A 25,508-nucleotide genomic window follows, 5' to 3' on the forward strand; every position below is an offset into this window, starting at 1 on the left:
GCCCTCGGATATTAGTGAGAATGATGACGACAACGATGACGAAGATTGTTCGCTAGAAGATAGACGTCGCATCTCGTGGTATTTGCGTCACATAAAATTTTTTTAAATACATTTTCCTATGGGGTTTTACAATTTGAGTACAATAAAGCCTGTGGTAAACTACTTGATTAAACTTTTTTGTTTGTTTGGAATGACTTTTGGTGAGTAATTAATTGTTGATTTTGTTTTATTTAGCATCCAGCTCAAACCTTAAAAACTTGGTGAAGTTTTGGCTTGTGTGGAAAGTGCCAGAAGGAAATATGGTAGTGGAAGTGGTTAATTATAAGATGCCGAAGTCCTCCACTTGTTTCAATTTGCTACGCCTCCCTGCCGACTACAAGGATTTCAGCAAATTTGTTGAATTATGTGCATTGGCACTTCAGAATATGGTTTTGGCCTTGTTTAGATCTGTGAAATCACAAACCGTAATGATTACACCATATCTATAAATTAGATTATCAAAGTTTGTCCTGTTTTTTGGACATTGAAGTTAAAGTAATACGTTCTTGTTTTATTGTAGTTTTACTTTTTGGAGAAGGGTTAAAAACCCATTACAAGAGATAACACACCTGCTCTAAAGCAATCCGTAGTTATATATATTCAAACATACACATGTAATTTTATGGTTTAATTTTCCAGCAAATAAATTCAAATTGTTTCAGAAGTTAATGTGTCAGTCAAGTGCTTGGCAAAACTGCATCTGTTCTCAAAGGGTGATTATCCCACCCATGTCGGAAAAAGTTCAGATCATCTTGTAGCCTTGGTAGGAATGTATAGTGGCTAGAGTTCTCAACAGGTTGGGCCGGCCCGACAAACCCCGACGGGACCCGCGGATCCGGGTTCGGGTCAAAAATATATGCAAATGGGTCAGGTCGGACCTCGGGCTTAATCTTTTACACTCTGTGAAAAAAATTATTAATCATCACTGCTGTTCACCGTAAAGAAAGTCTGGTCTGGCTGCTGCGTGCAACGTGCATCACAGAGAGGGACGGGGGATAGCAATAAGCTCCGGGGCGGATCAGCAACGGATCCAGACCGGAGCTGCCGGCTTCAGAGCGGATACGTTGCAGATCCGCCCCGGAGCTTATTGCTATCACTGCGTGCATGCCTGTTGCCTGGAGAAGAAGAGATGGAGAAAAGTAAACTTGCCGCAGGTGAATTCACAGTTGCTTGCTACTACAGGAGGAAAAGCCGCTGGCGCTGGGTACATGTTTGAGTTATTTTTATTTATTATTGTGTGATTTTTATTTAAGGTATATTTATACAGCCTATATTTAAAGTTTATTGTTTCAGTTGTTTGTATTGTTAAAAGGCGTGGACAGTAAAGCTTGATTTGAATTCCCGTCTGCTGTTCATGATAATAGCCTACGTGTATGAGGAAAAAAGGCAGGCGGCGTTGGGCCGCGGGTCGGGCTTTAAAAGACACGGGCCGGGTCGGGTTGTAATTTTCAGGCCCGTTGAGAACTCTTATAGTGGCAACAGAAGAGATGTGTTTGGTCTGCAATATTAAGGTAGTTGTCCTCCTGAAGATAGTGTAGCACATTATAGTACACACTGGTCACTGCAGTCCACACATCTCTCCACAGTCTCTCTATTCTATAACAAGGCATTACAAGAAAACTCATAAGCAATTAGGTGGTTCCAACAAACACTTGAAGTATAAAGCACACAGTTACATAGTGGAGATATCTCAGCCACACAGTACTTTCTTTAAATACATTTGGTTGTGGACACTTTTTCCTGAAATGAAACTGCTTCTCCCTGTGCCACGAATTGTGAACATTAAACATGCAATGTCCACATTCTCCACCCCATGGTCCCCTCTGACCCAATAATGTTACAAAGTTGGTCAATGTTTTAATCCTCAACCCAGTCCTCATTTAGGTTAATTTAATGTTCCTGGTGAAAATGCCTAAATGCCTGCTTGTTACATTTGTGCATTGGACAACATTTAACATTAACATCACTACACCATACTTCTGTAAGGAATTGACGAAAGGCTGTTGAATTATTAGAAAAATAATCCACACCAGAGGTGTAATCGCCATTCCGCTTCGTGGCTGCATTACCACCTTGGGTGTGCGTTATTTTTCTAATAATTATTCAGCTTATTCAATCAGAGCGCATTTCCGAAATTTCCGCTCCGCTCGCTCAATACGCTCAGCACCGTTCTGTTAGGAATGACAAATACAAGGATCCCAGCGCAGAGGTGTTTATTCAAGATGTATAACTGGAGACACTCAGTGAAAGTCAATATGTATATGAGATGACACTCTGTGTTCGTGGAGATGTATGCGAGGAGGAGACAACACAGGCGAGACAGGCTCAACGGAATCCCTTCGGGAAAGGCTCCGAGTGGGAAACACAGCACGGCCGTAGAACGTCCACTCGCACATCCGAAATCTTCAGAGAAGAAATCCTGGCGGGGCACAGAGAGAGAGAGAGGCAGTAAGAGTCTTCAGCAGAGTCTGTGCTGGACAGCGCACAGCGGCAGTCCGAGCCTTACGCAGAATTACGCGCCCGAAAGCGCACTGCTGCTGGACAGCGCAAGAGGTAGACTGGCGCTCGGAGAATCCACAGACAGAGAGAGCACTGAGGTTTGACGGTGACACACCACTCGGGAGAGACTGACAGCAGGGCTCGGAGTCTAACGGGGTAAAGGCAGCAGAGAGCACGGTGAGTAATCCAAAATGACAATAAGAGACAGAAACCAAGACACGACAGGACTAGAACTAGACAAGCTAGCGGGCAGGAACATACTAAGACGAACTTGCAAGGAACAGAGGAAACGAGGGGAATTTAAATCAAACCGGATGGGCAAATAATAAGGATCAGGTGTGGGACGCCGGTGAGAAGAGTCGGAGATAATGAGGTCACCAGGTGGAAGGCGTGCACGTGTGGAGCTGTCAAAACATAAACACAACACAACACATGGTGAAACAAAGACAAAGCGGCCAATAAGACCGAAATCATGACACGTTCGCTCATCCCAGAATGCCCTTTGGTAATTTGCTAGTTCGAGAATCTGTAAAAACGGCTAGCAATAAGTTGTGAATTTTAAATATTGTTTTTATAAAGTCTCCAGCCTTATATAGAAATGAAAGAAATGAAACTAAGATGACAGAATTGTACCGTCGTCTGCTTCTAGATGCAGTTTTAACGGGACATTCCACAAGACGTTTTTAAGATATTAAATAAATCTTTGATGTCCCCAGAGTACATATGTGAAGTTTTAGCTCAAAATACCATATAGGTAATTTATTGTGACATGTTAAAATAGGCACTTTATGGGTCTGAGCACAAATGCACCGTTTTTGTGTGTATCCCTTTAAATCCAAATGAGCTGCTCAGGTGGGCGGAGTCTCAAGCGCTTGCACTGTAGACATGACAGATCATCGAGGAAGATTCTCTCACGAAAGAAGTTAGTGAGCGATGTTCAGCAATATATATTTTAACAAGTTTAAAAAGTCAATCATCTGTTTTATGCATACTAAATACATGTTTAACAGCAGATGGGGAACATTGTGGAATAAAAATAAAGACTTTTAGCTCTCATGCTGCTGCCAGTGTTTTAAACAGGCACAATGATTTTCAGCATTTTACAAATAAAATACACGTCCACAAACACTCAGAAGTTTACTTTTTGACCAAACTACATGAGCACATTTAAATGATCAGTAATAAAACAACACTTTTAATGCTTAAACTTTAGAGAAACAGATCAAATGACATGTTTAAGTTTATTGTGTACACATATTGAACACATACGCGTTTCTGTCAGTCTCTCACTTTCTATCTTGTAACTCCGCGTATTCATTTGAAACTTCAGATAAACATTAAACAACATATTTACTTATTGTGTATGATAGTGAATACGCGTTGTTCTCTCACTCTGTCTTGTGCAGTGCATTAATCCTCATGTTCATTCATATAAACTTCAGAGAAACATATTAAACAATATACTTGAAAGCAAACCGTCGCGTTGCTCTCTCTCTCTCTCGTTCGTTCGCTCCAAACGTTGGTTTGTCCTGTATGTCAGCGCGTTGTCAGTGTCTTCTCCGCTCTGTATTTTTCACTGCGTGAGAACGTGAGGGGGCGTGTAACACAGACTGTTAACAATTGTTTTTAATCAGTATTTAAACATTCTTTATGATAAAAAATGTTTAAAAAAATATTTTAATAACACGGTTTTGGCGGTTATAGAGTTCTAATGACCGTGTTCAACTATAACCGTCGGTCTAACGGTTATATAAGGACCGTCACATCCCTATGTATTCAGGTGAGCAGCCGTGTATACAGGTGAGCTTCTCCAAGTGCACCTTTAGTGTATACCGAAATCTTATGGCGTGCATAGGTGAGCTTCTCTAAGCGCACAGTGGACGCATATAATATATTGCGCATACAGGTGAGCTTACGGGCGCACCTTTAATGCAACAAAACTCCAGTAGCGTGCAAGGCAGGGATCTCGAAGCTGTAAAATTGAGAACGTGAACGGCGAGGACCAGCCGGCCGTGTCACAAGTCAAAAATGAAAAACCTCTAAGACTTTGCCCTAGGTAAAGCTAATCCAAACATGGAGTAGGTATAACCACGAGTAAGCATTTTTTGTTAAGGGAGGGGATAACTTCAACGATCCACAGATAACCTGTGTTGACAGGTGCGCTAGTGAGACATCTGTGAAGCAGACAAACAGCTGATCGTCTGATGTATGTCAGACGTAACTGTCATTCAGGACCTTGGACAGTTCCAGAGCGCTGCGTCTCGGGCACCGTCCGTAGACTGTAGACTTTTCGCCGGACAGGGACAGAGCAGACTTTGCATTAGGACGCCTCGTGAAAGGGGTCCTATCTGCTCATGTTATCATGTCATAAAGTAGTCTGCACCCTGGTGGTTAAAGCACAAGATGCGTATCACTCTGATTGAACATAGCTTATAAAGGCGATGCAATGAGCTTATAAATTAGATGACTCGTCAGCTTGTACAGGGGGCGAGATCTCAGCCTGGCTCGGTGAAAATGAAATCACCGTAGTAAGACCACATCAGTTTGACTAAGCGAAGGTCCCGCCCCGAGCTGCGGCCAGACGCTTATGCTTTAAGTTACACACGGCTGCATGAAGTGCTATCGATACGAGCTCACCCAGCATCTGCTGTGGGTTGGACATGCCTTGCGACGGCAATCAGCCTTTGGCGCGTGGAACGCTCGTTTGTCTCATATCAATCACTTCGTACTGTACATGCAGTTCATTTAAGAGGGTGATTTTAGCACTACAGCTCAACCTCATTAATCGCGTGCTAATAGTGCTCTGGTTCAGATAATGTATTTCAATGTTTGTAAAGTTTTTGTAATTAAAACGCTTTTGTATGTACGACTAATTCCTTACAAACCTAATACCATGCCCCGTTGCTAATCCCAAAACGTCATTTTAGAGCTATTGTAGTAATGTAGGTTTGAGCCACTGATAGCAGACTAATGCTGGCTCACTCTTAATGACTAGATGACACATTCTCTGACTCTTTTCATCAACGACTGCAGAAGATTTTAAACACTGCTGTAAACATAGACTGAACGTGCTGAACACTCGTTTGGGCATGATCAATCATAAGTATCAAATTACATTCATAACCAGCCTTACAGTAAGTGTGTCTGTGTCCCCAGCTTTATGCAGTTATTAGAAAACGAGAGAGATGTTGCAATGAGACAGAAAAGCATGTGTGTCAATATTATTATTTATTTATTTCGTTTTAATTATTTAGTTGCTATTAGGGTTGTGGGGGACCCCATATGATGTTAAAGGAGTGACACCACAACACATCCACGATGGATAACAGATGCAAATATACACACACACTTGTGTTACATTCGTATTATGTTACTGTCAAATTACTAAATTAGCATTGTAATGTTATATTAATTCAAATTTCTTTTTTTCTGAAATGCATTAACACTTATGTGTTGAAGGAGAGGGGACATGTTTGGTTTCTCAGAATTGGGCATTTTCCTTGTAATTTTTTTATTTTATATTATTATATCATTCTGCTGAAATGAACAAAATTACTCAAAAAAAAAAATTTTCACTTTGATGAACGTGTTTCATAGATCCGAGTCAGTGAAATGATCCGAAACTTCCTACTACTTATTGTTATGAGATCCTCTCAGCCGTGCAATAAAGCATATTTATAGGCATTGCCTGAAGTCTCTCTGAGTTATCTGCTGCGCAGCAGTTTAGTGGGACACTAAAGACCTTAACCTCAGGAAATAGTGTCCATAAGGTGTGAGACACCTTCTGACTCTGCAGTGTTAATTGGTCTTGCACTAGAGGACAAACAGTGTTATTTATTAAATGCCCCCATTTAACCCTCTGGGGTCTAAGGGGTTTTTAGGGCCCTGGGGAAGTTTTGACATGCACTGACATTTGTGCTTTTTTCAGTTGCTTAAAAACATATTAATGGCAAAAGTCTCATAACACTGTGTTCATCACAAACTGGGCTACAATATCATATAATCAACATGTATGTACATGTTTGTATTTTTGAGAGAAAAATGTTTATGCGTGGTTTTTGAAAATACACTGATATAAGTCCACAAAACTAATTCTAACATGTTTTCCCAAGACTTTTCAAAACAGGATCTAGTAGTCTAGAGTTTTTTCTTCAAAATTATGTGAAAATCATTCGGCCTACTCATTCAAATAAAGCAAGATATTGATTTACAATTTCTAAGACACTTTTGCTTAGGAAAGGCTGTATGCGTGGAGGCGGGAAAGCTCCTGAATAATCAGTGATTGACAGCTGAGAGACAAAAGAGTTGAATAATGAGCCACATAATGAGCCTTGTGGGGATGTTCAACAGGAATGTAACTTTCTCTGTAGTAAATCATGATAAGGTTTACTTTTCAATATAATGTAAATACACACACACACACACACACACACACACACACACACACACACACACACACACACACACACACACTATATATATAGAGAGAGAGAGAAATATTTTCTATTAATTTTACAAGTATAGTTACCTTTTAAAAGTCTGCTCGATTGTTTGGTTGGCCAGCGAGAGGTTTACTTTTGTGCAGTAAAAAGCTCAAAAGAACAACTGCCTAACGTTGTCTGGACTCTTATTTGTGTTTTTGTAATCATTATAGTAGAAACACAACAAGGGACACGAGTGATAAACTTATCAATGTTTGTTTACAGCCGCCGCCATTACCTCACGTGTTGATCATGAATGCAGTAAACGTGTGCACATGCGAGTGATCCTGTGTTTAATAAACTTGCTGTAAGGAGATATATGCTTAGACGCAACTAAATAAGGATTGTACTTTTTGCAATCACGTATTTTATAAGAATACCAAAAAGCGCGTTGAGTTTCCTGACTCGCGTGTTTGTGTATGTGCGTTCCCGTTGTGTCAACTGTTTGAAGGAAGACAAGGAAAACACTCGCGTCTGGAGATTCTGACACACATACGCAAGTAAATAAGGATTTAGATGTCATGTTTGTTGCAATCGGATGGAACAACAAGGAATGGAGAGACTGGATTGTGGATTGCGTATCCATTGACTGCAGGAGGCACGAGTCATGCATGTGGATGTTTCTGCTCGTTTACTTCAATGGCGCGGGGGTGTGGTGATCTCATCTCATTACAGATAATGAGGTAACTGGAGAAATACGGTACTTCTCCTCCTTCTCATACAGTTTACACCGAATGACAATATCTGTTTTCAATCTCACTTACATCATTTAAAAGGAGACATTCCAAGCATTATGTAGACATTTATCTTTTGTTTCTATGACAAGTATTCGTTAAGTAACAGTTTATTTTTCTGACGCATCCACCCCTCCAAACAAGACGATGTTATACCTAAAAACACAGGCATTAGACCACGATTCTCAACTCTGGCTCTTGAGTTCCACTTTCCTGCAGAGTTTAGCTCCAGCCTTGATTAAACTCACTTGCCCATTACTTTCTAGTAATCCTGAAAACATTGATTAGCTTGTGTAAATGTTTTTTATATACATTGTAGGGCTGCACGTTTTCAAGCTTTTAATTTAAATTAACTGACACCCTTAGCGGTTAATACTCGGTTAACCATATTATGCGCACAGCAACCCAGAGATACATACACACGAGAAAGGGGTAGTTAATTTTTAACACCTTTAGTAACTGGTTGGACAACATTTAAAACGAAATTAATTTATAGAAATAAAACACAGTGGTAAGGAAAGAGCAGCTTAAGTATGTCACTGACTTTTGCGTTCGCGGGGATGGTAGGCTGGGCGAAGGTACTCGCAGGCTCCGCGGCCGCCTCTCTATGATGCCCGGGTTTTGGCTGGGTTTGTCGATAGTCTGTGAAACGGTGATTACCGGTGCTTCAGCCTCTCACCGGTTAGATCACTTGCCCACCCTTTCACCGTCGTTTTGATTTTTTCTTGTAATTAAATCATCTAGTTTTGTTAGAGAGAGCAAACACTAGCAACAACTGAATGTGTCTGCTGCCTGAATTCAGCGGAGCTGAACGCACATCACAGAGCAGCAGGTGTCAGATTTCATTTATTTCTGTCAGAGTTTGCGAGGCGAGCTGAATGACCAGACAATGGCAGAAGCCGCGTGCTTACTCGTTTTTGTTATAATGCACATACAGTGGATATAAAAAGTCTACACACCCCTGTTTAAATTGCATGTTTTTGTGATTTATAAAATGAAACCAATGCACACTTATGCAACCTGGTTATTGTACAACTTTACTTGCCATTTTTTCACCACCAAAGTTTTCTTATTGTTATTAGCTTTAATATATAGGTTGGAAGTATGGAATTAAGTTGGAACAGGTTCCAAAATGATTCATCTTGTTTTCATTTTTTAAATCACAAAAACCTGCAATTTTAACAGGGGTGTGTAGACTTTTTATATCCACTGTATATAATGTTTATTATAAGCGAGATCGTTTTGTTGTATTTTTATCAAGAAAAATAATAAACCCATCATTCAAGCAGCGTTTTATGGAGAAGTAGCCGGTTGCACTGCTTGGAACTGGCGAGTTCTGCGAGAATTACCTGCGCACATTGACTAAACCAGCTGTTGCACTCGCATTGCACGCAAATTCATACACGATTTAATGCAGCTTACGCAAGCGCTGCATTTAAACATTTGCGTAATTCAAAAGTGAAAGTAAAAGGCGCACGTCTGCATGCACATTTATAAGCCCACCGGTGAGAAAATTCTGTCACCGCAGCAACCCTAGGTTGTACATGAAGAAACCACTGCATTGCAATACTTGCAATTTGCCCCGTCATTCTCGATTTTAAAGTGCTCCCACGCTATGCTTTCTGTGCCCGCTTCATATTAGAAAACTGGTCATGACTTTTTCTTGGACATTACAAATGTCTGGGAGCGCTTTGGCGGTCTCTGGTGGTGCAAAAATGTATTAAAACTAAATTCAATGCACGCCATTAATGCCACTTAACCGAGCAAAATGATTCACTCGGTTAAACAATTTTTAACAGTTAATCGGTTAACCATGGACACCCCTAATACTGTGAGGGATTGCAGGACAGATGAACCCAAACGCAAACGATGTCGGGGAGAACAAAAACACTTTATTGTACTGTACTGACAAGAAACAAAAACCCACGAGGGGGTACACAACATGAAACACCTAACAGATATACTAAACTTGACAAGATATATGACTAGACTTCCACACGAAACACGGGAACAGAACAAAATGAACCTGCACAGAACTAAAGATACACTGACATTAAATAGGAGAAACCAAACAAGATAACGAGCGGGAACAGGTGATGGGAGAAAACCAATGATTACTAATAAGCAGGAGAACGAGGGGGCGGGGTCACAAGACAAGACACCGGAGGCACATGCCAAACACAAAAACAAGGCATGAACCTCCACACAACGCCAGGGACTGCCAGGACTCTGCCACCATGACAAAATACAAATATAACAAGACTTCAAGGCAGAGACCTGACAAATACATTGCAAGTGTATATACATTTTGTCTGATTGTTTATTGTTTGATGTTGTATTGTGGTCGTGCTGTTTTGTATTATTATTTTTGTATTACTGTAATATTAATTATTGGGGAGGGCGTTTATAAGCTTTTTGCTTCGGCCTACTCCTTTTGAGCAGAATAGCTACTGCTCAAATAAATAAATAAATAAAATAAAAATTAGGGTTGGAGCTAAACTCTACACGTTCATATCATTATAAGTAAGTTTATTAGTCTTTGCCAGTTTGCTTTGCAAACAAGCCTTGCATTACCAGTCTAATGTGCTGAAGTAATATGTGCGCATCTGAGATGGTACAAGACTGGCATTTGTGGTTAAAAAGTATATAATTATTTTTTTGAAAATGACTGATCGTTTCACTAGATAAGACCCTTAATCTCGACTGGGATCATGTTGAGACTTTGAAGCTGGATTGAGATGGACATGGCCTTTAAACCATTGGTTTAGATTGAAGCCCATTATATTGAGAAAAATATAATGAGAAAAATCATTATATTGAGAAAAATCCTGGAATGTTTTCCTCAAAAAAAAAAAAAAAAAAAAAGACAGACATCTTTGATGACATCAGGGTAAGTAAATTATCAGCAAAACTATTTAAAAAGTAAAATAATTATTTTAAGATTTTTTTCACAGGGAAAATACAGTGTTTAAATATGTCATTTTGGTGAACAAAAATTAGTTTTTAAGGGATGAGTTTCAATAAATAACTAGAAAATGCATTTCCGGAGGAACTGCAAAAGTGTGCTTGCTCTGGTGCACTCACTAACGTGATTTGTGAAATGTAAAATTTAAAAATGTTTTTTTATCTTGTGCATCCTCACATTGGATTCCCAAGTTCATGTACAAAGTTTGGTTTCAATACATGAAACCATTCCTGAGACACACACAGAGAATTGTATACAGACTTGTAACAACAGTTTCTCTAAAATGTACGATTAAAGAAAATATTTCACTCAGTGATTGACAGCATAATGCAATCGATCGTGTTCCGTTCAACAGTATCTAAGCATAAGGGACGTGCACAGGAATTTTGAGGGGCAGTTGCTCTGACCTAAAAAAAGGGCACCTCCCCCCCAAAAACAAAATCCAAGTCACTGATAGGTTTCTCCAAATTTAATAACTGAAAATGTGTTCGTCTGAAAAATGATGGACATATGCATCTCGGACAGCTTAGGGGTGAGTAAATCATGAGTTTAATATTATAAACATAGCAATCTCAGCCTGGTTTCATGAAGATTTTAACAGAGGTGGAAAGATTATACAAAAACTAGTAAAAGTACAGGTAACTAAATAACTAATTACTAGTAAAAGACTTTAAAATTTACTTAGTAAAAAGGTATGCAATGTAAAAATACTCAAGTAGCGAGTTACTTGTTACTCTTGAAAACACCCCAGCGGGCACCTTGACGTCAATTTGACATCAACAAATAGTCAAGATTTTGACCACCATGTATAACGTGCATTAGGGCTGCACGATCACAGGAAAAATGATGATCACGATTGTTTTGCTCAAACTTTTGATCACGATTAAAAATACGATCATTCTTTTATTGAAGAACTTCTATTTACTTCAGTATTTTTATTACACTTTACAGCCATGTATATAATATTATTTACATTTTATAGGCCTATATTATAAAATATTTTATTGTTTTGTAATATCCACAGCTCCCATTCTCTTAGATCTTTTTAAAACATTTAAAATAATTCCGCAAAATTCCGCATAGATTTTGCAAAAGAAATCCGCAGAAATAACAAAAATAACTCCTAACACAGATTCCTTACAGCTGTACGACTATTGCAGCAATTAAAGCAGTTCAGTTTTAACTGGCAAAATTATAAAATATCTTTTATTTATTTTAGAGCCTTTTTTGTTTGTTAAATTAAGGTTTTTGATACTGACCAAGCGGTTAGCGGCCGACAGCTAACGTCATGTTGACGACTTGTTTGATCAAATGAGCCTCTCAAATCAACAATTCACTTGCCTACAATAACATCTATATAATATATATATTTTCAGCATATAACAATGTTAGTTTAAATGTTTATTATCAACACACTATTTTTTTTTAAAAGCGGAGGGGGGCTGCTTTGTTGCTTGCAGACGGCGGGGTGCAGAAAAATAATGAATCAAAACAAAACGAAATAAACATGAAACGAAATAAACATGCAGGTTGCTTTACCTTACACATTCGCTATGCATCAATTAAAATTCAAGGCTTTACACCGCATTTTTTACATGACTACCGAAAGAAGTCTTTTATAGATTATGCACAGCATTTAAGGTTTTTATTCAGTTCTCCATATTCCCCGATGCGCTGAAGGTCCTGCTGCTGGCGGAGACGCTAAACACCGTTACAACAGGTGCATTCTAAATGTGCGTAGTGGACTCGTGCGATAGGTTAAACGTCTTTCTTTTACAATTTATCAATGTCTCAACGTTTCTTTTAATTAAATTATTATATATAAAGGTGGAGAAGCCTAAAAAATCCAGAGGCCTGGCCGCATATCAACTGTGATGTTAAAATTGGTCCGAAACCCGACCCGAGGGGCGTAAAAAGGCTTAAATGCAGGGCTCTAATATACATTTATATCAAATTAGAATTAAACTAAAATAAAAACAAAACATTTTTGAATAAAAAATGCCTAAGATATGCCTTTTATGTGGCAATATTTTTTAAACCTCTTGCTGCTCACGGTGCTTATTGGACACATATCCTTGGCTAACTTACATGATCCGCGATCCGTTATTGTTGTCTGTGTCGTGGATGGTCATGGATTTTTTATGGTTGCGGCTTGTGTCTTCAGCTTTTGAAACTCTTGATATTTCACGTTTGGACGGAACAGGAGCACAGTTTGCACAAGACTCGTGACTTACCTGATCAACATCACTTTCCTCAAATCCGAAATATCCAAACAATGGAGTAGGCCTATATGACCCTTTTTGGGAATTAAACATACATATTTCTGCACTTTCTTCTTGTTGCTCTGCCATTATGTTCGAATGACTGTAAATCTCGTGATGCTAACGTATTTCTACCTTAACACAGACTGCACTTGGAAAGAAACACTCCGTTTACTCTGACTCCGCCCATAACAAACACTTTGCTTGATTCTAGACCGTGTGTTTTGTGCTTGGTCTTTGCACATTAATCGCGACGATTGTCATTAATTAATCGTGGGGCGCGCATATCGTTATCATGATAAAAATACGATTAATCGTGCAGCCCTAACGTGCATGAATATGCATATTTTCATTATATTTTGTAATTATTTCCTTGTGGTTGTAAAGAGGCCCAACAAAGGTATCGATCTGACATGTTTTTTCTGGTCCCTATATCTCAGGTCAATATCATTGAAATTAAAAAAAATGTTGATTTGATGTCAGGAAATAAGATGTCAAATTGATGTTAAATTTATGTCAAAACAATGTCTGTAAAAGTATATTTATTACTCATTGTAAATCAATGAGACTCATTTTTAACATCTTGAAAGTTGTAGGTTTATGTATTTTGCATGTGTTTTATTTATTTATTTAAATCCTAGCATGTTTACAAGTAGTTCACATTTAAAATGACACTATAATTGCATATACTATAAAAGGTCAATTTAATCTGATATCGAAGCTTGATATTGAATGATCCAAGCAGTCATATGACCGACCTTCAACGTTGAAATTTGGTTGAAAAAGCTTAGTTGTTTGTTCAACGTTGACACAACGTTGAAACAACAGTGAATGGTAAACAGTTGCAAAGGGTCAATAAAATAAATGTTTAAAGGCGGAGTCCACGATGTTTGAAAAACGGTTTGGAAAAGGAGACGGGCCGACTACCAAAACACACTTATAGCCAATCAAATCAAATCAAATGCCGGGTTGCGTATGTGTGGGGCGGGTCTATCAACAGAAGGTCCAGATTCTATTGGGGTAGGGGCGTGTTTGTTTAGGCGATTTCAAATATCAACACTGGCTTTCAAACATCATGGACTCCGCCTTTAATGACATTGTAATTTGTGAATCATTCAGTAAAAAGCTGTAAAAACTCGTTTTATGAAACTGATAAAAATACTATTTTAAAATTTACCAAAAGTAATTGGGAGAGTTAAAAATGTAATAGACACATGCAAATAAACTATTATTATTGTTGTTTTATTGTTATTATATTTTCATCACAGTGTCTTAAATATAACATGTTAAATATAAATTTTAAGAATACCATTAATAATAAAATACATCAAGACTTTTATCGGTTTAATTCATACAAGTCAGTTTGGAATGTTTGATCCTGACTAAAAAAGTAGCGAGGTAATCTCGCGAGATTACAGCCTCCCCATATAGAGATTACACGAGACTGGAGAGTTTAACGGCTGTCTGCGTGATCATCGAGAAAGTGCATTGAGGTAAGGAAATAAAGTCAATAAGTCAATGTTTAAAACGCGTAACATTATTTTATTCACACATAAAATGTTTTATGTTTAATATGCATCGTGCTTTTTCTGTTATTTGTGAACGTATCCGTTATAATGGTTGATTCGCTATTCCACGGCATGTTCCCGCCGAAATTGGACTACGGTTACATTAATATGATTGTAATATGAATATTAATCAATTAATATGACATCTGGTCTTATCAACTTAACCACTTGGTTGTTTATTGCTTCAGAAAAGCACTTAAATGTAAGGGCTTTTTGGACAACTGTTCGGTAGAAAAGCGTTGATATCGTTGTTCAGTCAGTGAATGTCTGATAGGTCTTACAGGCGCCACAGACACCTCTGTCAGACATTTGTAAAGAGGAGCACCACGGCAGCTGGATGAGTGCGGTCAGTTAATTAATGCTGCTTGCTTAATTTCATGTTACTGATTAAGTGTTTATACTTAACGTTAGATGAGATGTTGGTGTTTTATTGCTCGCGAATTTGCAATAACTGCATTTATCAGGCATCACACGTTACGTCACACGCTTATGCTTGTATCTGCGGTCCCTCGCGCTGTATCCATGATTTAAAGCGGAATAAAACTCTTAACTCCTTTGTAAGGAAAAAGTCAAACAGTGTAAGTTGTTGGCATGTGCTATTTGAATTTAAATGAAGTGTAATGGTGTAATTTTGCTTACTTCTCTTGATGAATAATTAGCAAGTTTAATGGAACTTGAAAATATTTATCCAGACAAATGTGCTCTTGTTTTCAGTGTATTTTTATAACTCTTTTGTAATGTCTTTGTTATCAGAGCCCTTCAAATTAAAAATAGTGATGGTGATAGTCAATGCTGAGATTTTAATGCATCAACAGCCATTACATCTGGCTGGATCAGGTAATGTTGTGACATGTTAACCCTGATATTTCACAGTATATACTTAAATGCATTAATGCAAGTGTATGCATTACATTCTGATGAAGGTCATCATTTATAGAATTCTCTTTTACTATTGCACTAATTTTACTTTTTTGTTGTCAGGATTGAACAAGAATCAGACAGCAAGGGTTGTCACATCAGAAACGTAATAACACAAACATAAGAAACTTCACAGGTAAGCTTTTAAAAACCACCTACTACTTGTTTCTCAGTACTAGTTTATCATTGTCATTAGGAAAATATAAGAAAATAATTTAGGATGCAATGGTCTCTGTTCAGCACAGCAATTAATTTCTTCTGTATGTCACTATTCCCTCTATATTATATACATGTTTCACACCCTTTGTTTTCAATAGACAGAGCCAGAATTTAATTCATAGTTCAGAGCAGATGTTGATGGAAGTTTTGAAAAGGGTTCATATTGACAGACAAAATGGATCTTTGTGGTTGTGTACATAACAGCTTTCTTTCCTTCTTATCTTTATTAGGGCTGTGACAGTGACAGTATTTTACCACCGCGATGGTAATGCACCAATTCACCACTGTGGTGCGGTGGTTATAGAATGTGTTTGTGTGAGGGGGGAGGTATATTATCTTTTATATATATAAATATATATATAATGCATACATATATTTTGAAATATAAAAATGTAAACAAAGATCAGATATGATGTTTCTTAACAAATGTGTGTGTTCATAGGCGGCAATTTCTTTTTCCGCCGGTGGGTGCTCATCACAACCTCAAGCTTTACTTCGCAATGCCAGGTGCTCTAGAGTCTGGAGCGCTCAAAGGCTTTGAAGAGGTGGAAAGTGGCGCAGTCACGTTTTCGTGTGAATTGTGAAGTTAAAGGTAATGTTTTTCCTGTGTTTTTGATTGTGTTCATGTTTTGTGTGAAAAAACAGTATTTTTCACACAATTTACTGTATAGTAATGTTTTCACTGTCCTCAAAACAGGCTGATGTCTTCCTTGTTCTATGAAGTCCCTCCTTCAGAATTATGTAACGAGTTCTGATTGTGTAGTTTGTTTAGTGTGTTGTGATTCAACAGCAGCTTAGCTTAGTCAGAGCTAGGGCTGCACGATTAATCAAAAACGATTGTCACGGACATCTCGTCAGTAAAGCTGGTTCCTTGATAAGTAAAAAATCACCATCAGCTGCTTTCAGATGGAGCACCATTTACTACACAGACCCGACAAAAGGAGAAATCATTGCCGATTATGAATGCGATATTTTCCCTTTTGTCAGTGAACTACGGCTCTGTGTAGTAAATGGCGCTCCATCTGAAAGCAGCTGATGGTGATTTATTACTAATCAAGGAACCAGCTTTACTGACGAGATGTCCGTGACAATCGTGTGTGATTAATTGTGCAGCCAGAGCCATTTGAGCTTAGCTGGCGACTGACGTGTTCCTGTGGGCGGAGGTTAGTCAATGCTCGTCATTCAACCAGGAATTAGAGGGCTATAGTACAAACTGGTCGTTCACTGTATGGTTTGAAAGGGGAATATATCGCTTGGCAGTAGGCATGTTGCGATAGTCGGTGAAACGGTGATTACCGGTGCTTCAGCCTCTCACCGTTTAGATCACCACCGCGACACCGTCTTTCACCATCGTTTTGATATTTTCTTGTAATTAAATCATTTAGTTTCGTTAGAGAGAGCAAACACTTACAACTGAATGTGTCTGCTGTTTGAATTCAGCGGAGCTGAACGCGCATCATCACAGAGCAGCGGCTGCGGGTGTCAGATTTCATTTATTCCTGTCAGACTGCTGCGAGCAGATGATGGCAGAAGCCGCGTGCTTACTCGTTTTTGTTATAAGATACATATATGATGTTTAATATAGGTCAGATCGTTTTGTTGTTGTGTTTTTCATTAAGAATAATAATAAACCCACCATTCAAGCAGCGCTTTATGAAGGAATAGCCGGTTGCTCTGCTTGGGACTGGCGGGTTCTGTCAGAAGTACCTGCGCACATTGACTCAAGCACTTAAACCAGCTGTTGTACTCGCATTTGCACGCAAATTCATACGCAATTTAACGCAGCGTGCGCAAGCGCTGGATTTAAACAACAGTTGCATCTAATTCAAAAGTGAAAGTAAAATGCTCCTATATAATGCATTTATAAGCCCCTTCCACCCGGTGAAACCGGTATCACCGGGTTTGTCACGCGCTGATTTACCGGTGGGAAAATTCTGTCACCGCAACAACCCTACTTGGCAGTGAACTTAGAGCATAAATAATACAGGGTTTCCGCGGGGTTGTAAAAAGTAGTAAAAGGTAGTAAATTAAATTATGCCAAATTAAGGCCAGTAAAAAGTAGTAAAAAGTAGTAAGCGTCTTCTGACGAGGTAGTAAATTATCGATTGCCTTTTGTAATGTTATGATGCCTGGAAATTAGTTCAAATCACCTGCATATCTGGGCAAATAATCAAAGGTCTTTCGTCTCTGGGATGTGATCAAAGCCTGGAGTGGAACCAAATCACGTTCCTCTCTCCGCTGTAAGCGTTCTGTAATCAAATCGGACCGGATCCACTCCGGGTTTTCTGACTGTATCACGTTAAGCTGAGGTAAAACTTTTTCAGCTAGCATGGTCAAACTTATAATGCAGGAAGGCTCCGATGTTTTGAAGATCGATAAAGGTGTAAAAGACGATTGACTTGGCTTAGCGAAATGATGAAGATTGGCAAGCCTTTCAGTTCGTGGGCTAAGAAAACAGGTAATTGCGTGTCTTTGCACAGTATGACTAACGTAAGGGGTCCTCTATTTTGGGGGTAAATGATTTCTCACGTTACTGATCATCCGCGGCACGCTTTTTAATGCTATGCTGATATAGCCAGTGGCTGGTACAACGGGTTTGTTTAACTCGTGGGTAAACTTCATGTGGCGCCACAACAACCAAAAGGCAGATGACATCCAAATCCTGTGAGAGCGATTGACGAGGAATCATAAGAGGAAATTGCTTCCGAAATGCTCTCGCGGGACTTTGATGTCATCCACCTGTCGGTTCTTGCAGTTGCATTTGCGTGTGGGCACAAAAACGTAACATTCGTACACATATTTAAGCACAGCAGTTTAAAAACAAGTGATTTTAAGCCATTCAAACACAAACAACAGTGCGTCCGCTGTTTCTGTGTCAGAGGAGCACGCTAGCCGCGCATTCGATTCTCATTGAGCATGTGTTGTACGTATTTTTGCCGCTTTATTGGCCTTAAATAACACATATGCCTCAAAAATCCCGTCTTTGCCAATATCCTCATATAAACACGACCATTTAGGTCTTAGGAGAAAGTAAACAGCAGAAACATTGCGCATAACTAGCACATCAGCGCTGCCTCTATTGTAACATAATATTTTGTTGATAAATGTATAGTCATTCAATTAACAACTGTCACTATGGTTACAGACATCCTGTGTGAATTCTACACGAGTTTGACTCGAGTTACTCGTTCATACATAAAGTTTCTGTATTAGAGCTGTGACTGTAAGCTGTTGTGTGAACAGAACAGACCCTGGGTTATTCGTTTATGTGTACTGAATAATATGATATGAAAAAGTTGTATTTGTTCACATTAGTAAATGCATTATATAACATAAACAAACAATGAAAAATATAGAGTATATAATCATTAATTAATTCTTGTTTATGTCATTACAGTAATTGACCGTGGTTCATGGTGCATTCACTAATGTTAACAGTTTCAACTTTGATTAAAAAATTATTAGTAAATGCTAAAATAAATACATTTACAATTAATAAATAATTAATAAAAGATTCATTAAAGGTGGTGATATTCATGTTTTCTTTTTATACAGTATAGTCAGTTATTTATGTTTCGCTTTAATCTGAAATGCCCTGCAAACTACAGCTACCTATATGCCACATGAGACTTCAATATGGAATTTATGGCAAAAAAATCTCCCCTTAAAATGCTATTGGTCTCGCCTACATAAAGTGTTAGGTAAAGGAATATGACTTGGCCTGAAAAATGTTTCAGTCAGAAGAATTTTTTTCACTTTAATTCTTTTTTGTATGTTATATATGTCAAAATCTGTGTAAATAATAGAAAGGTCGCTGATTAACACTTGCAATTCAGTGTCGTGATGGTTTTAAAAAATATTCTGAAGGTAGTAAAAAAGGTAGTAAAAAGTAGTAAATTTAACTTAAGGATTTCTGTATAAACCCTGTAATACCTTAGCTCAAACAGCAACATTACACACATTACACACGAACTAAATTTGCGATCAGGAAAAACAGTACCTTTAATGTGAATAAACTGATCATATGTGCTTTGCCATTTCGCTGGGTGCTTGAGCCGAGCTTCTGAGCACCCACGGGATTGGCGCCTATGTGTGTTTATTGTAGCACTTCAATCCATGAAACAAAAAGTGAGAAACCTTATTGGGGTTACAATGTTTCCAGCAGCACTAAAAACATGTTCTGATGGTGTACGGGTAGCGCAGATTGATACTTTTTCGCAACCTTGAGTGACCAAGAAAGAATATTTTGCCTCTGTTCTGCTCCCAAGCCACCGTGTCATCACTGATATCAGTTGCAAATAGCGCTCTAACTCTGAATCTGCTGGCTGTTTGCGTTCACACAAACTTGAAGATATCTCGCTGGGGGAGATTGTACTTTATATTTTTTCATAGTTTGTGACGTGCACGCAACCGCAGGCCGCACTTTACCACCACGGTGGTTATGAGAACTGTCACAGCCCTAATCTTTATGTATTATGGCTCTAATCATCACTTTTAAAATTATGGCTATGCCCATGAGTTATAAAATTCAAGTTATCACCAACCATTGTAATCCACCCCCAAGCTACCATGTAGTAATGGAACCTTACAATAGAGTTTTTACTTGTTTTGGATTGTATTCCGATCAAATTCTAGTAATCCTAATAATTAAGATGCAGTGTTTTGTATTTCACAATTTATGTTTTCTTTTTAAAAGGGGCTATGACTTGTTTTTAATTTTTTTATGTGTTTTATATTGTAGGCAGATCACCGTGCAACTTGGTGAAGTCATGTGTCTTTCCAGATGGCCAAATCTGTACCCCTCAAAAAGTAAGGAAATAATAGTGTCCCATGACAAAAAATGGAAACATTCTTAATTTTTTTTAATAGTTGTGCTTGGGCCACAGTTTTTTTATGTTTTTGTACAAATGAAATATGTTTTTTTTTTCAGAACTTTATTAAATGCCATGATAGACAAGATGAGCCTTAAGAGGAGATTTGGGAAGATGCTGTTTCATAAGTCTTTGCTTTGCCAGATTATTTGTGGTAAGTTTGTAAAATCTATATTAAAAATAGGACAAGAATATCTCCTAATCAAAATTTTTTGATCAGGTTGGGGTGTCTGCCAACATGATGCCTTGCTGGTCTGGTTTGAGTTTGAAGTCTCTCACAGACAGTCCAGAAGGTCTGGAGTCCATCTTAGCTTTCATTGGTAAGTGACTGCACAAGAGGCTGTTTGACCCACACATAAGGTAAACATTCAATGTTTGCTTTGTTTAGCATCTCAATTTGGGGGGGGATATAGAGTCAATATCACCCAAGTATTCAGACCCTTTACTCTGTATTTAGTTAACGCGCCTTTTGAAGCAGCAGTTACAGCCTCAGGTCTTTTTGGGAAGGATGCAGCAAACCTTGCAACACCTGGATTTGTTTTTAAAAAAACAGTTAGAAGCACCATTCACTTCCATTGTATTCTTTTATCCTGCTATGGAAGTCAGTGGTGCTTCTGGTCAGTTTGGTTACAGACATTCCTCAAAATATCTTTGTGTTCATCAGAACCCTTTAAGGTGTAGAAACATCAAGACCAATAGGAGACACCTGAGCTAAATTCCAGGTATTGTTGGAAAGGGTCTGAATATGTATAATGTAAAAAATTATACATTTGCAAACGTTTCAAAAAACGTTTGCAAATGTAAAAAAATGTATGAGGAAAAATGTAAACAATTGCAGTATCATGAAAGAACATAACAAAATTGAAAAGTGAAGAGGGTCTTAATACCTTCTGAATGCACTGTAGATGATCTTAATTGAAGCTCATTGTCACATTTGTAAACACAACAGCTTTCTTCCTTCATCAGCTATGCTATGTTTCTAGTCAGACCATTAAAGAACACACATCTTGCCTTCATGTGCAATAACTTTTTTTATACATGGCCTAAAAAACATAGCATTTTTGACAATGAAATAACATGCGGTTTGTTTTTCCTCTTTTAGATGCTGTCATCATTTTTTAAGTGCATGAGCCAGAATGGACGGGTGGTGGTGGCCATAAGAAGACTGTCAACTAAACTAGGGTGACCATACGTGCCATTCTTCCCGGACCCGTCCTGTCCAGTCTTTTGGAACTCGTATTTGTCGACCGCATACGTCACAGAGGATTATTATTATTATTACAGAAAAGCAACCGTTACATTTTAAGGTAAGAAGAATGAAACTACGATTGTATATCTTATGTTTTTAACTGAATGGCGTATGCGGTCAACAAATACGACTTCCGGAAGACGCACCGAAATCCTGGACGGGATGCGTCCGGGAAGAATGGCACGTATGGTCACCCTAACTAAACCAACAACAAAATTCATATTTGCAGTTATAAATAAAATGACTTTTAAACCTGATTTTGTTTTCTTATTTTATGATTTCATTCTATATTTGGAATATTCCATTTTTGCACTACTAACTGGAAACTGTTTGAAAGAATGTGTTTTTATTAAAAGACAAATTTCAAAGGTGAATCATATGCCGGCTGGGATATCAAAATAGCATTAAAATGACATCAACATCATAACATCTTGATATCAAATAGATGTAGAATTGACATCAAAATGACATCAGCAGGGGTCAAAATCTTGACATCAAATTGACATCAACACTTTGACGTCAAAATGACTTTCATTTTTGACCTATTCTGTGACGTAATTTTGACGTCGATGTTTGATGTCAAATTGATGTTAAATTGACATCAAATGCCCGCTGGGACACATACACATTCTGGTTTCCATGTTTTGTGGAGACATTCCATAAACGTAATGCATTTTATACTGTAAAAACTGTATATTGTATTCCCCTTACCTACCCCATTCCCTAACCCCAACCATCACAGAAACCTTTCTGCTACTTCACATTTTCAAGAAACATCATTCTGTTTGATTTATAAGCTTGTTTCCTCATGGGGACATCAAAATGTCCACACTGGTATTCCTATATTTGTGGGGACAATTTTGGATGGATTTTCTTCAATCTTTGCTACAATGCTTCTGGAGGCTGCGCACGTTTAACTGTGTTTGACGACAAACAGGTCGCAGTACATGTTTGAAGTTTTGCTTTTAGTTAAAAGATTGGTAAATTTATATCCACATCATCCAACACTGTTTACGTTCTGCGCATTTCTAACGTTACATAGGCTAGTAAAACAGCATGAGACGATCTAGTTTTTGCAGCGATCTGAACAATTCATTCAAACTGATTTGCAAACCAATTCAAAATGTTTGGCCCATTTGCTTTGTAAAGAATCGACTCAAAAGACTTGTTTATTTGCAATACTTTGTAAGGAATCGACTCAAACGAGTCATAAATACGTGAATGCCCCAGAAACACAAGACGGCACTTTAAAAATAAAATTTAGTAATTAATTAAAATACAGTAACGAAGAAACGCCGCACAGTGTAATGAAGTAAAAGTACAATTTATTTGTTTCCACCTCGGAAGGGCAACTTGAGTCGAGAAGGGCATGGGCAGTTGCCTGGGCAACCTGAGCAACCCCCCTCCCCCTGTGCACGTCCCTGATCACATGCATGATTTTATGGTAATGCTGACTTTTTCGCGTCAATCCACAATCATTTAAGACATAAACAATGTAGCTGTCATAGAGCCGACGCCGAACCGATCGCGCCATTTCAGCACTGCCCCTGTTGGGCAAGGAGGCGCCACTCACGCATTCAGACCCTACGCGTATTTACAAACTAATAAGTTTACAGTATTACATTGATGAAAAAGGGAATTAAACTTGTCATGCCATATATCATAAAAAAAAGAAAGGGTGAAAGGGTTTAACGTATCATATCATTCCTACCTGAAACTGCGCATATCCTCCAGACGAGGTTGTTGCTCCAAGCGTTCAGAAACATCCATTTGCAGTTTTGTGCACAAACGTATATGAGAAATATTAATATTCTATCGGATTAAGTATTAAATAATACTCAATATATATAGTTTTTTCAATAATCACACAGTCAGTTTCTGTCTAGTCACGTGTGAAGGCACGTTTGAACGTAAAGGCTGCCCTCTAGTGGTGAAGGCGCATTGCATTTTTTCTTATTAGGGCCCGAGCACACCGGGGTGTGAGGACCCTATTGTTCTTCAAGGAGTTATTATTATTTTTTTTTTATTTTTCTCCGACTTCAGCGGGACTTTAGAGGGCCTAAACATACTCGAAAACTCATGAAATTTTGCACAGATGTCAAGAGTGATGAAAATGTACATGTGGTGTATGCTTTAGAATTAGACGTGAGAAAATGGCTCTATAGCGCCACCTACAAATTTTCAACGAAGCAGCCCTCGGACTGTGTTTGACGTACAATTACGAAATTCGGTACGCGTCTGTAGCATGACAAGACCTACAAAAAAGTATCTTGGAGCGAAGCCGTAAACCAGACAGGAAGTCAGCTATTCTGAGTTATTTTTGTGATTTGGGCGCAGTTTTTGTCATTTCCAGGCGTCATACTTTAACTAACTCCTCCTACAGTTTTCGTCGGATCATCTTCATATTTGGTGAGTGTCATCTTAAGGCCTTTGTGATGCTAAATTGCGAAGGATTTGACTCTACGTAAAAATTTGTGTCGGTTCTGGCCCGACAAAGTTTGATGTTTTCCAATGAAACAGGAAGTTGCTGGAACTCATGCATACAGTGTCCGATCTGTCTCAAATTTCACATGATTGCTAAGAGTCCTGACCTGAACACATCTACATAACAATTTTCATTTATAGCCATAGCGCCACCAGCTGGCAACCTGAAGGAACATGTTTTAGCGCCACTTTCAAATATTGAATGAAGCAGCCCTTGGACTGTGTTTAACTTACATGTACGAATTTCGGTATGCTCATGTATTATTACAAGCCCTACAAAAAAGTCTCTTGGAGCAACGCCCTAAACCAAACAGGAAGTCAGCTATTTTGAATTATTTCTCAGATTTTGGCTCAGTTTTTCTCATTTCCAGCAGTCATACTTTAACTAACTCCTCCTACAGTTTTCGTCGGATCATCATCATATTTGGCGAGTGTCATCTTAAGGCCTTTGTGATGCTAAATTGCGAAGGATTTGATTCTATATTAAAATTTGTGTCTGTTTCGGCCAGCCAAAGTTTGATGTTTCGCTATGAAACAGGTTGCTGGAACTCAGGCATACAGTGTCCGATCTGTCCCAAACTTCACATGATTGCTAAGAGTCATGACCTGAACACATCTACATGTCAATAGTCACTTATGGTTATAGCGCCACCAGCTGGCAACAGGAAGTGACATGTTTACAATGATTATCCAATGTCTGATCTGTCCCAAACTTCACATGATTAATAAGAGTCCTGGACTGAACACATCTACATGTCAATAGTCACTTATGGTTATAGCGCCACCAGCTGGCAACAGGAAGTGACATGTTTACAATGATTATCCAATGTCTGATCTGTCCCAAACTTCACATGATTAATAAGAGTCCTGGAGTGAACACATCTACATGTCATTAGTCACTTATGGTTATAGCGCCACCAGCTGGCAACAGGAAGTGACATGTTTACAATGATTATCCAATGTCTGATCTGTCCCAAACTTCACATGATTAATAAGAGTCCTGGAGTGAACACATCTACATGTCAATAGTCACTTATGGTTATAGCGCCACCAGCTGGCAACAGGAAGTGACATGTTTACACTGATTATGCAATGTCTGATCTGTCCCAAACTTCACATGCTTAATAAGAGTCCTGGACTGAACACATCTACATGTCAATAGTCACTTATGGTTATAGCGCCACCAGCTGACAACAGGAAGTGACATGTTTACACTGATT

General features: G+C 38.5%; 1 long non-coding RNA gene across 1 annotated transcript; it reads left to right on the forward strand.

Annotated features, from left to right (window-relative positions):
* Positions 1-15,320: 15,320 nt before the first annotated feature.
* On the forward strand, positions 15,321-22,209 carry LOC135718447 (uncharacterized). The gene is made up of 8 exons (XR_010520806.2): positions 15,321-15,384; positions 15,529-15,601; positions 15,915-16,011; positions 16,127-16,276; positions 20,426-20,493; positions 20,615-20,709; positions 20,776-20,875; positions 21,658-22,209. It is a non-coding gene; the product is annotated as an uncharacterized lncRNA (long non-coding RNA).
* Positions 22,210-25,508: the final 3,299 nt, after the last annotated feature.

This window comes from Paramisgurnus dabryanus, chromosome 10, assembly GCF_030506205.2.
Source record: "Paramisgurnus dabryanus chromosome 10, PD_genome_1.1, whole genome shotgun sequence".
Taxonomy (NCBI): Eukaryota; Metazoa; Chordata; class Actinopteri; order Cypriniformes; family Cobitidae; genus Paramisgurnus; species Paramisgurnus dabryanus.